Source organism: Polyergus mexicanus, unplaced genomic scaffold (assembly GCF_030449975.1).
Source record: "Polyergus mexicanus isolate NDT 795.1 unplaced genomic scaffold, iyPolMexi1.0 SCAF_25, whole genome shotgun sequence".
In the NCBI taxonomy this organism is placed as follows: Eukaryota; Metazoa; Arthropoda; class Insecta; order Hymenoptera; family Formicidae; genus Polyergus; species Polyergus mexicanus.
Genome location: NW_027223345.1, coordinates 3,631,898 through 3,649,162, shown reverse-complemented (window position 1 = coordinate 3,649,162; position 17,265 = coordinate 3,631,898). Strand labels below are relative to the sequence as shown.

The 17,265-nt window shown below is 32.3% G+C and overlaps 2 protein-coding genes across 4 annotated transcripts in view; both read left to right on the top strand.

The window, feature by feature from the left end:
- Nca (neurocalcin homolog) overlaps nt 1–17,265 on the top strand; it is a 199,552-nt gene that overhangs the window by 40,796 nt on the left and 141,491 nt on the right. The window lies entirely within an intron of this gene.
- The window catches only part of LOC138943107 (neuronal calcium sensor 2), a 166,475-nt gene that overhangs the window by 40,395 nt on the left and 108,815 nt on the right, over nt 1–17,265 (top strand). For both annotated transcript variants that reach the window (XM_070313636.1, XM_070313635.1), the window contains one exon: nt 2,568–2,607. The gene's annotated coding sequence lies outside the window, so the exon portion shown is untranslated. Of the gene's footprint in view, nt 1–2,567; nt 2,608–17,265 lie in introns of those variants that run through there.

The window sequence follows — 17,265 nt, the reverse complement described above, 5'->3', positions numbered from 1 at the left end:
TACTAACTTTTGCCGCACGTATTAACTAATAATCTTTTAAATTATAGGAACGAGAATTATGAGAAAGTGCGCACGTGTATTAATTTATAATAAATCATGAAATATATACAAGGTGGCCCCGAACGTTCCAGCTAGACTTTGAGATCTCATAGGAAATTTAATTCTGAACAAAAAATTTCCTATAAACATGGATCGAAAAATGCTTTTTTAAGAAGTTATCGCTCAAAAACTTCTGAAATCGTGATTATTTTACACATTTTTCCAAATATCATGGAAAATGTGGGTCATTTAACAAAAAATACCGAAACAGAAGTTGTAGAAAATTAAATTATCTTTCAAATGAGATCAAAATGATTGTTGTACGTTCCATAGATTTTGATATAACCAGTTTCAAACGTACAAAAAGTGCTTTTGTTACTTATTGTTACATCGATTAAAGTTGGATCAGGAGGAAATCCGTAAAGCGACTAGATCGATCATTACTCGATGCCGAAAGTATATTGGAGCTAGGGTGGGATATTTTGAGAAAAGTTAGTTTTTTCACGTCTTTATTCATTTTCTCCTATTACGTGCTATTTTAGTTTAAAAAAATTTATTTTATTTTTATAAAAGAAAAAGATCTTTATTTTTTATTTTTATCGTTTTTTCAAGAAATTTATTAAATTTCATTTTCTTTTCACCTTTTGCTCTTCCTTTGCATCAGAGGTTTTTGAGCGATAATTTCTTAAGGAAGCATTTTTCGACCCATGTTTATAGGAAACTTTTTGTTCAAAATTAAATTTCCTAAAAGATCTCAAAGTCTGGTTGGGGAACGTTCGGGGCCACCCTGTATATGGACATGTATATACCTACACACACACATGCACACGCATACACACATATGTATATATATATATACATATATATATAATTGTATCGTTGAGGCATGTAATAAAATATTTTGTAGCTATGAAATATTAAAATATAAATAATAAAAAGAAAATCAAATAAATCTCTTATATCAAATAGAGATTTCTATCATTTTTATATATTTATATCATTAGTATTATACAGTTTTTATTATTGAATATATTTTATATAATAATATTTTTTGCAAAGTTTTTAAAAACATATTTATCTAAAATTAAAGAGATATTAACATGTGATTTATTTGAAGTGTAATAGTAATGTTTATTTTTAGCTCTTGATGAAGCTTTTCGACTAGGGAAACTATTTACTATATGACATTAATTACATGCTAAAAATTTCGTTAACTTATTTTATTTTTTATATGTGTGTTTGTATGAGAGAACGGTTTATGACAAAGCAATTTGTTTCGGTGATCGAAATCTTGACGACATCATCGTTGTTAAATGAATGTATATGCTCCGTATCACTGAAGCGTGGTGATCATGATAGTGTTCGAATCGACAGTATGATAAATAGGTGAATAACGAATATGACCGCTCCACCGATAACCGCAAAATACGCATAAATGTGGGATAATCTGCCGGAATCAATGTAATTTGCTTTTGCCGAAAATGATTTCGCACATTTCCGGTATCCGATGATCACTACGCAATGCGATGAAATTTATGGGATAACCGTGCAGTAATCTCTGATTTATCTATTTAATTAGTTGCGTGATAAAATACAAACGTTTCGTATGGAATTTCGAGAGGTCTCTCATCGTTCGTTAATACATATTATAGGATATATTGGAAAGTCCATAACACGTACAAGATACATGAGATTTTTTGTCAAATTTGATATAAGAATTTGAAGGGGATTTTATTATTTTCCAACTTTTGTGTTAAATCTTGCATTTTATTAATAAATAAAATAATTAGGATTTTATTAAAATATAAATTAATACATTTTTTCATTGACTGTGAAAGTTAATACAAATTGATAGCGTTTTAAAAAATGAATTTTTAGAATTAATCTTTTTTTTTTTTTTTTGAGAGCATACAGGTGATAAATCTGCTTCAGTCAGGCAATGCTACATAAAAGCATTGATGGGGTAATACGCTGATAAAATCTGCATTCATACCTTGTTACCAAAAAAGAGAGATGAATAGATACGATGAATAAATCTAATTTAATCTTCTGTCACACAAGCTGGTCTTTTTACGGAACTATATACATATTCATATCAGAGAAGTTATGTGAAATAGAAATATATTTTTAATTTTTGGAAATGACGAAAAAGTTAAGAATTTTTAATTATAAAACTTAGTTATATAGTTTGAATTTTCATGATTGCGATAATATTGCCGAAGTTTATATTCAATATTTCAAACAGAAAAATTGCATTTTTATAATTCTAAAGTTACTAATTCTGTAACAATTTTTAATACTCTTGAAGATCTAATATTTTTACGATTATATTAATATAATTTATAAAATATCTGTTATACATTCACGCATATGTATGCATGTTAAGCAGATAATGAAAGCCGGAGAAAAACGAGAAACGAAGTTATTATATCTATATTTTGAGTGAATTTACAGGATAAAGATTTCTTCGCTAAAGAAATGAATATTGCCAACTTTTCTTTCATAAAATACTTATTTGTTTGTTTCAGGAAAATGTGGCGTTGGGCGCGATACGACATATTAAGAAAGGTAAGATGCGAATTGAATTTTTCAAAACGTCAGTCGCCCGCATCGTTGCCGCGGCGAAGCGTTGTGTATGAAATTTTCAGGAACGTATTTCCGCAATATAGTCGCTATGTTGGACGTGCTACATAACTTTTGTAACGCGTTCGTGCGACCTAACGGTTTTCAGCTTCACGTCACATTGCATCGCGCTTTGACATGCGTTTCGAAACGCAGTTTCGTCATCAGCCCCTGCGACATGTCCTGTTAAAAGAAACAGGCAACGAATCGATTACGCTATGTGTGGTAATGGATTTATTAGTACATCCATTTATTCATATGCTATTATTTAAACGTTTGATAAAGAATATCAAACTATCTGAGCAATAATTCGTTTTTTGTAATATCCAGAGATGTTTTTAACACTTTTGATAAATTTAGTCCATCACACATTTACTAGTTTCTATAGTATGTATGTATGTACGTCTTTATTGACTCCTTAACGAGGTTGCATTTTTATACTCTTACACTTTACAAATTTCCAAATATATTTCATTTTCTCACATTTCCGCTCTTACAACTAACGCTCCTACATCTAACCTAACGCTTTACACAACGCTTTCCTTTTCCCTCTCTCTTGCTCTTTCCCTTTTGCTCCTCACGCTCCTTTTCCTCCTTCATCCTTATTCCTAACCCTCTTTTTGTCTCCTTCCTATTCCCCTCCTTTTTATCCTTCTTTCCTTCTCCGTCATTCCCCTCCTTTTCTTTTATAAAGAGGTATATGGTGAGATGAGATCCGAGCGGGATCGAACCTGGGACGTGGCACTTGTCAGCCCGCGACTCAACGCTCTAAGCCACTCATCGCCCCCTACTAGCTTCTCTAGTTTACATCACATTTATTCTGTCGTAGAATATATAATAGGTGAGATATGTAATGAATGGTTTGTATAAATAACAATAGATGCATATAATTCAGGAATGTTTCTTATAAAATTAATTTTTAAAATTATTATGACCACCTTTATTGCTTCTTAAACGAAATAAAACTTGATTAATCTTATTATTGATCTTGAAACTTTTGACATAGATGATAAATGAGATTAATAATAAATCTTATATTAATGGGTCTGGAAGAATTTTTGATTCTATTTTTAATTTCGTATTTTTATAATAAATTCAAGAAGTGAGTGCCTATATATATATATAAGATCTAAGTGCTTGTAAAAAAAAATTAAAAAAGAAAACGATATAGAACAATCGTTCACACACATACACACATATATTTTCCAAAACTTTGTGAAAATTTTATAAAATATCTGCAATGAGGCTGCGCTTGATTCCATTATAGTAGAAGGTCGAAAGTTAATCTTTTTAATTAATGATTTTGCTTGGATTTAAATTTTTTGGATGGGTTTCAAAAATATGTTGGCGAATAAATGTAAAATTTTTATATATTTATTCTTTTTACGTGATAATATTTAAATATTTCTTCGGTGTTTATTGAAATAATTGTAAGTTTTTTTCAACTTGAAACTTACGAAGAGTTTAGATTAAATATATATTAAATTTAGTAGATTTATATATAGAAATTAAATAGTCTGAATCGTATTAGATTTAAATAAAGATTTAGCGATATACATATTAATAGCTCAAGATATATGCGCGTATCAAACATGAGAAACATATGATTTAATTAAATTGAATTGAGTTTAAATAGATTTAAGCTAATATTGAATTACCCGAACAGTTTTAGTTACGATGGTCATATATCTCATCTTCTCCCATTGCATTGCATCAACATTGTTGCTGATGCCTGACCTAAACATTAGTAATCCCACGCATCCCTAAGCTGTGCATGCGGCCGTTACGTTTCAATCAGAGCAGGCGCGCGAGCGTAAGCGGTACAAGTTTTCGATTAATCATAGTCGCTGCCCCAATTTCTAAATTCACAGTCGCCTTGGTAGCGCGCGCGCGCGTCATAACTTGCCTACGTTCGGACATTATCGCGGAGGCATCGGATATTGATTTCTCTCGGCGCACTCATGAATGAGACGTGTCTGTTTCTTTTACAATGGAATGATTGCCTCAATTATTTTCGGCTTTATTCGAGGATTATGTTCCATCGTGCATTCCAAAGCGCGAGATTATCATAAACGATTCTCAATTCAGGCCGGATACTGTATTGCTGGGTACAGTATTGTTTCCGTGGACGGTTGCTCGCCTCTGTTGATCCGGCATTTCCATGACGAGAAGTTAAATTCGGTTGCATGATACAATTAAGCGCTAATTTATTATTAATTTGTTATTCTGTTCACAATTTTATTGCTTTTATTAATTAGCCGTAAATTGATATTAAGATGGAAGTGCTGATTTAACATTTTGTCTTTGTTTAGGATTCGCCTCTTTTTTTTTTTTTTTTTTTTTTTTTTTTTGGGAACGGTGGTGCCACAGCGTAATGTCAAGTCACCATCTTTATCTTTTAATATCAATTTCTTGTTAATTGATAGAAATAAGAATTTCAAGCTTAGAATAATAACTTAGCAACATTTAATTATACGATATATTTGAGTTTGGCTTCTCATAGTGCGAAATGTCAGATTGACAGAGTTCCGATGATTGAATGTCGATAATGTCAGCGAGAATACTCACATTAAGTTCATACATAACTTTGTTTAAATTTTATTGGTCTCTCGAATTGTTTAATTATATTAAACTTTTAAAAAGATTAAAGTTCGAAATATTTAACGTTTATTATTTAATCGAAAAATATCAAAAAGACAACATTATTCTATTGCATCAATGATTTAAGCTCCTTGGGGTACAGTAATCACGATGCAAAGTTACCTTTTATCGTGTTTTTTTCAAAATTTGCATAGTGATTTTATTTAAATTTATTTAAATTATTATTAAACAATATTTTGCCAAAATTCATATTCGGTAACGATACGGAATTAATATTGACCATAATAGCGTTAAAAAATTCATTAAGTACAATCTTTGTACACAATGTTAGTACTATCTATATTATAGAAAGAAAAATATTATATTATGTGTTTATTATTTAAAAACTTATTTATTTAATATTTTAAATACATTTATTATATATATTATATTATATATATTTATATATGTGTATCTATATATTATTTATTTTAAGTGTATGTATATATATATACAGGGTGGGGCATTTATATTGAGACACCTAAATATCTAAAAAATAAAGCAAGATAGAAAGAAATGTTTCAGACAAAAGTTGTTCGGTTCTAAGGGGGTCATAAGATGGCGCCATTGGTTTGATCTTGTGTGGAGGCGCTTCGGAGATTTCAATGTCAATCTTGTTTTATTTTCTTTACACCAATTGATGTCTCTCATTTTTTGAGCTTAAAATATTAAGTTAACATTATTGCAAAATAAATAATTTTATGAGATATTTCATAGTTTATGTAAAATTATGTCGAAGTAAAGTAATAAAATATTTCGTAAACTATTAAACTTTTGGCCATCATACCCCTATAACTTTTTATGCAGAATATTGAATAAAGAATCGATTTGTGTAAAAAAATTGGGGTGTTTCCATTTAAAAAAAAAACAGAATTGACATTGAAATCTCCGAAGCGCCTCCATCCAAAGTTAAACTAATGGCACCATCTTAGAACCGAACAACTTTTGTCTGAAACATTTCTTTCTATCTTGCTTTATTTCTTAGACATTTTGGTGTCTCAATATAAATACCACACCCTGTATATATGTGTGTACATAAGAATTTACTAGGCAAAGCATAAAGCTTAATTTGTATATTTAACGCTCTAAGCGATTTCTTGAACATCAGTATCTTGAATTTTCTCTTTTATTGTATCTTCCATGATTCTGATTTTAACGATTTTCCAGGCGCGCCAGAGGGAAGATTAATTTACTTTATAATGCTTGCATAGCTCGCTTTAAAGATTTTATTCAGGATATTTAGAATTAAAAAATGTAGATAATAAAAAAAAATTGAAATAAACCTCTTCGCTATTTCGCTTTTATAGACAAATTAATATATAAAAAATGTACTACTATCAATTATTTCTAAAACAGTTTTTAATAATCTTTAATAAGTTATTAATTCCCTGTATTCTGTCCCGCGCTATTTTAATTGATATATCTAATTCTCTAAAGTATATATGTAACCGTTAAAAGTTAAATTTTTTTTTTTTTTTTTTTTTACCATTTCGTACATGCTATCTATAAACAGAATCTATCATGTACGAGAAGAAACTCAGATTCAAACCACAAGTAGTTCTAACAATAAGTGTAGAATCTGAATGCAATCGCTTGGTCTTCAACAGGCATTTCTATTTCACAAAGTGTAGAACTGCTGAGGTTTTAATCGAACCACGACAAACGGTATTTAGGAAAGTTTACTTCGGCCGAGTCGATGAATTTCGCACTACGGGCGATTTCGCGACCAGCTATATAGCTTCTCTTTCTCCAGCATAGTCCATGTTTACCGAGTTCCTCGCTAAGCAGAAATAATCAGACCTACTGCCTCTCTCTCTCTCTCTCTCTCTCCCCCTCTCTGCGATCGATATGCGTTTATCAGCGTTCCCGGGCTACATAGCGTACGAATCCTTTGAAGATAAAGCGCATCATATAAATATTTGACAGCGCGGAACAGCGCCGTATAAACACGTTTTGCGCATATTTCCCCTCCGGCGGTGAGAATCCGTATTTTAATGCCGTTGCTCGAGGATTTATTCGCGGGTAATAGCAGTTTACGCGCGGATATAAATAACGCGAAATCATCTCTCCCGCTCTTTTCGCGTGATAATAAACCTTCCCGCCGCGCGATATTTCGCTTATCGAAGCGCATCTCCGTGACGATGGCTGCGCGCTTTTTCTCGGGGTTTTTTTTTTTTTTGCTATGTTTTCGTTAGCATTAAACGGCATCGTTACAGTAGCAAAATAGTAATAATTTTAACGAGATTATCAGTCTTCTTATATCTGGAACCTTTGAAGATAAAGCATAGTATAAATATACATATATGGTATATATGTGACACGATTATTTCATTTGATATGGGATACAATATTTTATGTAATTTTTGTAAAAGTTTATAAAAGATTGCATTTTTTAGATAACTGTATAATTGAATATTCGGGAAATATAAACTTTATATTTGTGTATAATGATGAATGAAAATTAAAAAAACGGAAAGATCTCGCGATATTGTGATTTGTCGGCATATCTTGATTTGCTTAGTAACAACATAACAAATAAATATAATAATTATAATAATAGCATAAAAACTTTTCAAATAATATATCTCATATATACATGGTGCGGAAGAAACACCGGAACCCTATTAATATCTTGAAGAGAATAGGTTTTGGAGGAAAATGTTAAATACAATAGTTTTTGAGTATCGAAAAAATATGGACCTTGCGCTCTAAAATCTAATTGACCTTCTTTTAAGTAGAAAATCATCGTAGGCATCATCGTAGAATTTTTATCGAAAAATTTGATTTGGGCCTCGTTGGGCCCAAAAGGGACCTCGGATCCAAATATTTGTCGGTTATGTCAGATATAAAAACGTGTCCCGAACCTAAATCCGCGATAAAAAATATGGGTCTCTACTTGAAAAAATCGACTTGGGCCTTACTGGGTCGAAACTAGACCTCGGATCCAAAATCTAATGATCAGTCAGATAACTCGGGGTGATTACGATAACTGTGGCCCCCTATTTGAAAGGTTGTTTCCGAAGACATTTTTGACGAGGAACGCGGGAAAAATAGTAAAAAAAAATTTCCGACCAATAGTTTTCGAGATATATCATTTTAAAGTATTGGACATGATAATAAAACTTTATAAAAACGGACCCAACGATGTTGACCTTGATATATGTTGTCAAGATCATGATCCTGAGTAACTTTTCCTTATAACTTAATCGGCGGTCTCTTATAATTTTTGAGATATTTAAAGTTAAAGTTTAATTCGAAACGAAAATTTGGTTTGGGTTATATAACGTAACCCAAACCAAATTTTAGTTTTAAATCAGAAATAGGTTTGGGTTAGGTTAAGTCTTTCGGAAGTGGAGCCCCCCCGTAGGGGGGGGGGCGGAACCCACTGCGTCCACGCATATACTTTACAATGCGAAGCGAGGAAATTAAAATAAATAAACAAATTTTAACAAAAAAATGTCTATTTTGAAAAAATATTGAATAAAAAATAAATCAAAAATTACATTCATGGATAGAAGCTATATATGGAAGATACTCGCGACAGTGATCTTCACAACATATGTTAAGGTCAAGGTCACTGGGTCCGTTTTGTAACGTTTTATTATCATGTCCAATACTTTAAAGTGATACATCTCGAAAACTATTGGTCGGAAATTTTTTTTACTATTTTTCCCGTGTTCCTCGTGAAAAAATGTCTTCAGAAACGATCTTTCAAATAGGGGGCCACAGTTATCGTAATCGTGCCGATAACTCTTTCGATACCCAAAAATTTTTGTATTTAACATTTTTCTCTAAAATCTACTCCCGTCGAGATATTTTATGATATTTATCCCGGTATTTACTTTATCCGCATGTATATAATAATTAATAATATACATGTAATAATAATAAAAATTGTAATGGGAATTTCTTTTATTTTACCATGGATAGTAACATTTTGTCATAGGTAGACTGAATATTGTAAAGAAACATTTTACATTATTCTAAATTTTTTTTACGTTCTACAATCTTAAAGTGCTACAAATATACAGATATGACGATCTCCGATGCGATCTCATACACTTGTAATATGCATTGCATACTTGTCGCCTATGCGAAATAACATCGCGACGAAATTGCGTCGTTATAAAAATATACTTTGATGTAGGCGCAATCCACTTATCACGGGCGTGAGAGAGAAGGAGAAGGTTTACAAAAAAATCGTAGAACCAACCACGGAAGTAATCACCTCCTCCCTACGAGCGACTTTTTTTTATTACATTCGCCACGACGCTGCGACGCAGCTCTCTCTATGCGTCTTCTTATGGAATATATTATTTATTTTCCGTTCCCAGCCGGCGTGTCCGTCTCCGTTTTACCCTTTTTATGCCAATGTATTCCACGTCATTGGAACATACATATAACAGACGAGTAATAAAAGGAATGGGAAACTTACGCACCGGTAGAACGTGTTGATGTATGAACCCCTCGTGGATTTGCATGTTATCTGAGGCATGTGCTCGTTTTTATCCACACACCTGTATATATATATATATATATATATATATATATACAGGGTGAGGCATCTAAGTTAGGCCAGCCGAATAACTTCCACAGTTTTAAAGATAGAAGAAAATGTTTGAAATAAAAATTGTATGGTATCGAGGGAGAAATCTTGTGGAAGTGAATATTTTTTAATAATTGTTTTGTATATATATATTTGCATAAACTATTGTTTCAATTATCTCTCATCAACACACTCGTATCTTTCATAAGCACGAACTATAATTGAAATATTTTATCATCGATCCGCGTTCGCAATCTGCCTCGAGCGATGCGATTGATGAAACTAATGACGAAATAACTCCGCTAAAAAGGGATGATATTCAATAGCGAATCAGGGATTAAAATAATTGATTAATTTTCAATATTTCGGGCAACCGTTGTGGAATTGTGTGTCACATAAGAATTCGTTAAATTTTATGCCTATTTAAAAATTAATTGGATCTATTTATTCTAATTTTAGATCACTGATATCATATTTATTGTGCATAAAAATATGCTTTATATTAGTTATATTTTTAGGAGCATCTTTTATATCAGAACAGATTTCTCTCACATATATGTGTCATAAGTGTCATTATACAGGGTGAGGAGAAAGTATGGAAACCCTGAAAATTTTTGAAAAATATAAGTTTTACAGAAAATTGTTTTGAGTAAAAGTTGTGGGGTTTAAAAAGATCTATTTACTGATCTTATCAGTTTGGGTTTGGATGGTGTCGCCAAAGTCAGGATAAGATCATCTTGAATTTTTAAAATGGAAACCCCTATTTTTTATTACATATTCTTGTAGCCCTTGTCAAGATCTTTTCAAAATTATAATAAAGTATTTTTTCATTAAGTATTTTTCGAGTTATTTTATATCTTAATTTGACATATTTTGATATAAAAAATAAAATATCTCGTAAAATATTTAGTTTTCGATAATCTTACCGTAATACTTTTATGTACAGAATAATGAGACAAATCAAGTTTTCACGAAATCTTCAAACTCCTTGCTCAAGTATTCTCTTCTGTTGCCGGATTGCAACGTTTTGATCCTTCTTCCTGTTCGATTCTCAACCAATGCTTCGATCTCTTTGAATGCGTTGAAGGCATCGCTCTTGTTCCGGAGAAATCATATCTCGCACCATCTCGAATAATCGTCGATGAATGTGACAAAATATTTTGCGCCCTCTTTTGACTCTACTCGCATAGAACCACAGAGATTAGAGTGAATTATCTTCAAGAGCTCTTTCGATCGATTTTCCGATGTCGCGGGAAATGGCGTGTCGGTTTTCCCTCAAATACAGATCTCACATTTCAATTTTCCCTCGCATTTTCCAATGTTCAGTCCACGCAAGATTTGTTGCGTTCACCGTTCACTATCCAGTGCATTTAAATGTCCGAGTCGACGTTGCCAAATTTTTAAATCTTTCAAGATCCGTTCGCGCTCCGACAGAAAATACAAGTTCCCGATTCGATTCGTGCATAGTTTAACGTTTCCATCGTGATCGACAACGACGGCACGATTCTTTCTAAAAATGACTTTGAGACTTTTGTCCGTTATTTTCGCAAACGATAATAAATTCTTACGAAGATCGGGCACGTGAAACACGTCACTCAGGCTCACGTTTCTCTTGTCATCGTCCACATCGGGCATGATCGAAATCGTTTCTATCGTCTTTATTTCCAAAGAATTAATTGTTTCTTCGATGCTGTTCGCCGATTGTCGGTAATCTTCGAGTTATTTCTTTTTACAGTCTGCGGCCTTGTGCCCTTTTTTTCCTGCATCGATGATAACGGAACTTGAAATCTTCTTTATTTCCCGATTTCAGTTTTTTCGCTCTCTCTTTATTTAAATTATTTCCTTTCTTCGCAATCGCATTCTGAACAGCATTGCGCGTGTTCTTTTTCCGAGCATCGCTTTCTTCCATGATTTTAATTCGAGGAGCATCCAGCAACGGCAAATTGTTGTGCGATTCGACGGCGCATCGAAATTTCTCGAACGATGGCGGTAGGCTGTATAATAGCATAATCGTAAACAATTTCGAGTTGATATGAATGTTCTGCCGATTTGTCGACGGTGTCCATAAATTTTTGCACGTGATCTCGTATGTCCTCGTCTTCTTCCATGCGTTATACCGTAAGCTGCTTAAAAAGCGTGGCCTTCCGAGCCCGGCCCCTCCGACTGATATAAATTCCAGTTTCGACCATACTTCGCGGGATGTTGCGCATCCTTTAATTTGTTTTAGCTCCAAAGGTTTTATCGATGAAATGATGTCCGATTTCGTTTTATTGTCGTTCTTTGTCCACGTTTTGACAGCCTCTTCCGATGCAGCGTTTCCAGCGTCGTCTTTCACGCATTCGCCGCTTATATATTTCCAGCCATTGTTTTTTATGAGGACTGCTTTCATTTGTAGCTTCCTTATGATAGGTATTATAATTGTCCTTTCACTTCCGTTGCGGCCTTGGTCGAGTACGGACATGTTCACGTAACGCGTGTGTCCTTTGGACCTTATTTTTGAATTCTATTCTCCTCTTCTAAAGAGGAATTCTTTCTGTAGCATCCTATCAGTAACTCGCATCTAAATAAAATTTTTGATACTAACCCACAACTTGATCTCTACAACATTAGCACTATTTATATTCACCGACTTGGCCATGTGGGCCTGTGTATCTCAGGCCCGATGCCATTCACAAGAAGAAGAAGAAGAAGAAGAAGAAGAAGATAATTGTCCTTGTGGAGAGATTGGATTCGTGCGTAGCTTGACATATTCATTTTCGCGATATGCACGGCAACATGCGATTTGCTACCCCCCCCCCCCATCTTTTTTTAAGAAACACGTGGCGCGCTTAACCTAATTACGTTTCACGTTCTTCCGATGTCTATTCCGATCCGTTCTGGGCCCATAACCTGTGAGCAGATTAGCACGGAAGGGCGATTATACGAAAACGTATGTATAGTTATCACAATCGTGTATTTGGAATTATATTCTTCTTTTTCGTATAGGGATTGGCTCCGACGAATACTCGTCATACGGCTATCAACTGGTTTATAGGAGATAATGCAATTCTTGAAAGATCAATAGCAGGTAAGAGAGGGTAATGAGGACTACAGGACTACAGGACTACAGGACTACAGGACTACAGGATTACAGGATACAGGATAAAGGATACAGGATACAGGATGGAATGGAGCTGCTAACGGACTCGAAGCCCGTGAACAACTCTTATATTGCACTAAGTGAGCTTACAACCGTAACAAACCGTACGGAGATCAACTGCCGGCTCTTATGAGCGTAGATGGCGGCACACTAGTGGAGATCACGTGTCGCTTATAGTAACCGGATCCACCGATTACCAACAAGATCTTTTTAAACCCCACAACTTTTATTTGAAACAATTTTCTGTAAAACTTATTTATATTTTTCGAAATTTTTCAGGGTTTCCATATTTTTTCCTCAGCCTGTATATATTTTACAAAGATTTCACATGAAAATATATAAAAATACGCAGAAAGAGAAAATAAAAACTAGATTAATAAAAATAATATATTTATACAATATAAGAAATATCGAATATCATAGAGAGAGAGAGAGAGAGAGGGGGGAGGGGAGGGGAGAGGGAGGGGGAAAGGGGAGGAAGAGGTTGAGGGAGAGGGGAGGAGAGAGAGAGAGAAATCCAACGAAAAAATAATCATAAGTAAATTATAATTATAGAATTTTTTGAAGACATTCATGAAATGAACTTAATAGAAAATGCTATTGCTGATCATTATAGTTATATTATAAAAATTAAATTCCACGGATATGCTAATCATATTTTTCCTAATAAAATGTTGTGTCACTTTTTTTATTATATTAATACGATTTCAAATGCAGACATTATTGGTTGGAATTGTTTTATCGTATATCGTTGATTAGCGTCGAATAGAGAGAGTATCAAATATTTAAATTTTAAGCGATGTTTTTTTGCAAATATTTTGATTTATGAAATTCGATATTGTCTAATTTTAAAAAGTTAGATTTTCTAATAACATAATTTTTTATTATTATTTGAGAAACACAATATATATATCGTTTTTTTTTTCTTTAGTTAAATTGAGAGAAAACGATTTTGTTTATTTTTGGTTAAACTACGTTCATTAATAGATTTTGCATTTATTATCTCGAGAGACGCTTTTCTTTACATTATTAAATTTTGCATAATTCATTATGGCTATGTAATAAATTTCAACAATATTGGAAATTGTTAGTTACATATTATATGTTTGAGAAACATGTTAAACGAATTCTAAATATTTCGAACGCATAATTTAATTCACGACAAACATTAAAATGTTTTCAATTACAAGCCGCGAAAATTAGATACGCGATAAAATAATTGCATCGCACCGTAAATGCAGATGGCTTTTTCAAAAATAGAAATACAGCGAGCACAGTCAGGAACTATAGAAATCGAATATTTTTCCTCTGAAAATATAGCTCTCTTTGACACGACTATCCATTTGCATTATCGAAAGTTCACCGTAACACTTAACTCGATTGCGTCGTGACGATTTAAAATCCTATCAAATTTAAATTTGAAATTTCAAAGTCGGTCAGTTGAATTTCAAATTCGAGCTTTAAGTAGATCCTCTACAGTCAAATGTATTGATGCTAGGACGGAACGTAATTAAAGTAAAATATTTTAATAAAGAATAACGATTTGTTCATAATTGATTTTAATATTCAAGAAGTTTAAGTATTAAAAATTTAGAACAGTACACGAAAAATAAAGAAATTCTTTGGTTTATAGATAACGTACTGAATTATCAAAATTGCATAATATTAAAATACTTACACACATTAAGATACAAACACAAGTTTTTTTTTTTTTAACTTTATAAATTATTACATTAAATAATTCTTATATCTATCATCAAAAATAATTTTTCGTAATTAAATTTTCATTTATTTTATAAATAGTAAATATCGTCGCATGCGATATCATTGTTAAGCTAAACAAATACATACTCTTTTTTAAAAAATTAATCTACTCTAGAAAATTAATTTACGAATGTGTGTTGTATAATAATAATAATAATAATAATAATAAAAAAAAAAAAATATCACGGAAAACTAATTTATTGCGTAAATGGATGCTTTCATCGTCGTTTTTGACGATCTGCCACTCGTGGATTTTCATCGAGGTGCGTGACTTCACGATTGGCGGCGTCCCTCTGAAATAAATTCATCGCGGGGCCTGTCGATTTGTCCGCATCTTACCTTCAGGTCGATGTGCGACTCGTTTTTTTCGACATTCCGGGAAAACGATTATTGTCGAGGGTAAGACCTGCGGGGACATATCTTGAGTATATGTGATTTTCTTTCTACAATATATATATATAAAATGTATATAAAATATATATGTATATACATATATATAATACGCACAATCTTTCTACTTCATCTTCCCTTTATATCCTTCCGACCCTCTCTTTCTCCTGAGGCCCAACGCTCATCCCGCGAGCCATCGACTGCGAGCAGGAGTATAGAGGTCTCCAGGTGGGTGGAGATCGATAGCATTGCGACCCAGCTTTACCCAAGCAGGCCGGGGAACCTGCTACTAGTTTCTGCGGTGTGTGTATCTATATTGAGCGTCCCGCCATTATTACACGTTTCTATTAACCTTTAAATTATTAACCATTGTTCACGTATGTAATTTCAGAAATTATAAGTGACTACAGTACGTAGGTCTCTTTTGCAAAATTAATTAGTTTAAATAAATATAAGGGACAATTGACTCATGTATTAATAAATTGATAAAAGAAAGGAAGATAAATTTCTATTGTACGTTTATTATTTATGAAACACAATTATAAATGTTTTGTAATCTGTAGATTGAAAAATAAGAGTTAAGGGGATTGTTGTAAGTACGCGAATAGATTTTTTTTTATTATACAATTTTATTGCTCAAATATTTGCGTTTTGTTTTTTCCTGGATTTATTTTCTTCTAATTAATTTAGCTCATTAAAGAAAACATACTGACATATATTTGCGACATACAAATTTATTTCAGAATCTTACCGTAATACTATTATGTACAGAATAATGAAACAAATCAATTAGTGTAAAAAAAAAAAATTATTTTTATGAAAAAGTATGTAATTATTTCCAATGTATTTTTTAAAACAAGTATTTATTTATTTATTATTATTTTTTTTTTACACTAATTGATTTGTCTCATTATTCTGTGCATAAAAGTATTACGGTAAGATTATCAAAAACTAAATATTTTACGAAATATTTTATTTTTTATATCAAAATATATCAGATTAAGATATAAAATAACTCAAAAAGTACTTAATGAAAAAATACTTTATTTAAATGTTTTGAAAAGCTCTCGAGATAAGCTACAAGAATGTGCAATAAAAAATGGGGGATTCCATTTAAGAAAACATCGATCACATTAATCTCACCTTGAAAAGGTCACTCAAGGTGAAGTCCATATTTTTATCATGTAGCCTCCTCGAAATCATGCAACTTTTGTCTTAAACATTTTTTTCTAGAATCAAAAATAAAAAAGTTATACATAGGGGTGAGACATTAAAATGGAACACGCTGTATACTTTTTATCAAAATTCTTAATTCTACTTAAAAAGTTATTTGTCAGAATAATTTAAAACTTTTTAAATTCCATTTCGACAATGTAGATTAATGAGGAAATCTTGTTTTTCACTAATTTTTGTTGAACTTTTAATTTAAATAAAAATTTTCTGGGACATTTAATTGCTAAGATATTTAATAAAAATTAAAAATTTTTCTGAGATATGAACGCGATGCTCTTTTATTACAATTTTACGAGAGGAGAAAGAGTTTATTTTTCGGATCTACCAAAGAATCTGTCACTGACAGATAATATAATGACACTTTGTATACATTTGGTTTTACACGTGCATGAGCGCAGAAAAAATAATTAGCCTTTCTTATCTATGACATACATATACATATGCGTATTTGCATTTGCGCACAATTTACGTCTTTACCAGGTATATAAATATGAAACCGGAATTTGCCCATAGATGACCCTAGCTGTCAATGTAGTTATCGTCAAACCGCGTCATTGGCGCCATTTTCTTGTTTTGATATCTGATAAAGATTTTCAACTCACAACAATACAAGTTTCATACAACAGCATAGTTTTTAATAGCGTTGAACATGTCGAATTTTGTGCCTGGAAACTACGATTTGCGAACAGCATTGATTTTCTATTACTATTTGAAGAAAACTGCTGCAGAATCGCATCGAATGCTTGTCGAAGCTTACGGTGAGCATGCTCTTGGTAAATCACAGTGCTTTGAGTGGTTTAAAAAATTCAAAAGTGGCGATTTTGACGTGAGAAACGAAAAACGTGGAAGACCATCGAAAAAGTTTGAAGACAGCGAATTGCAAACATTGTTG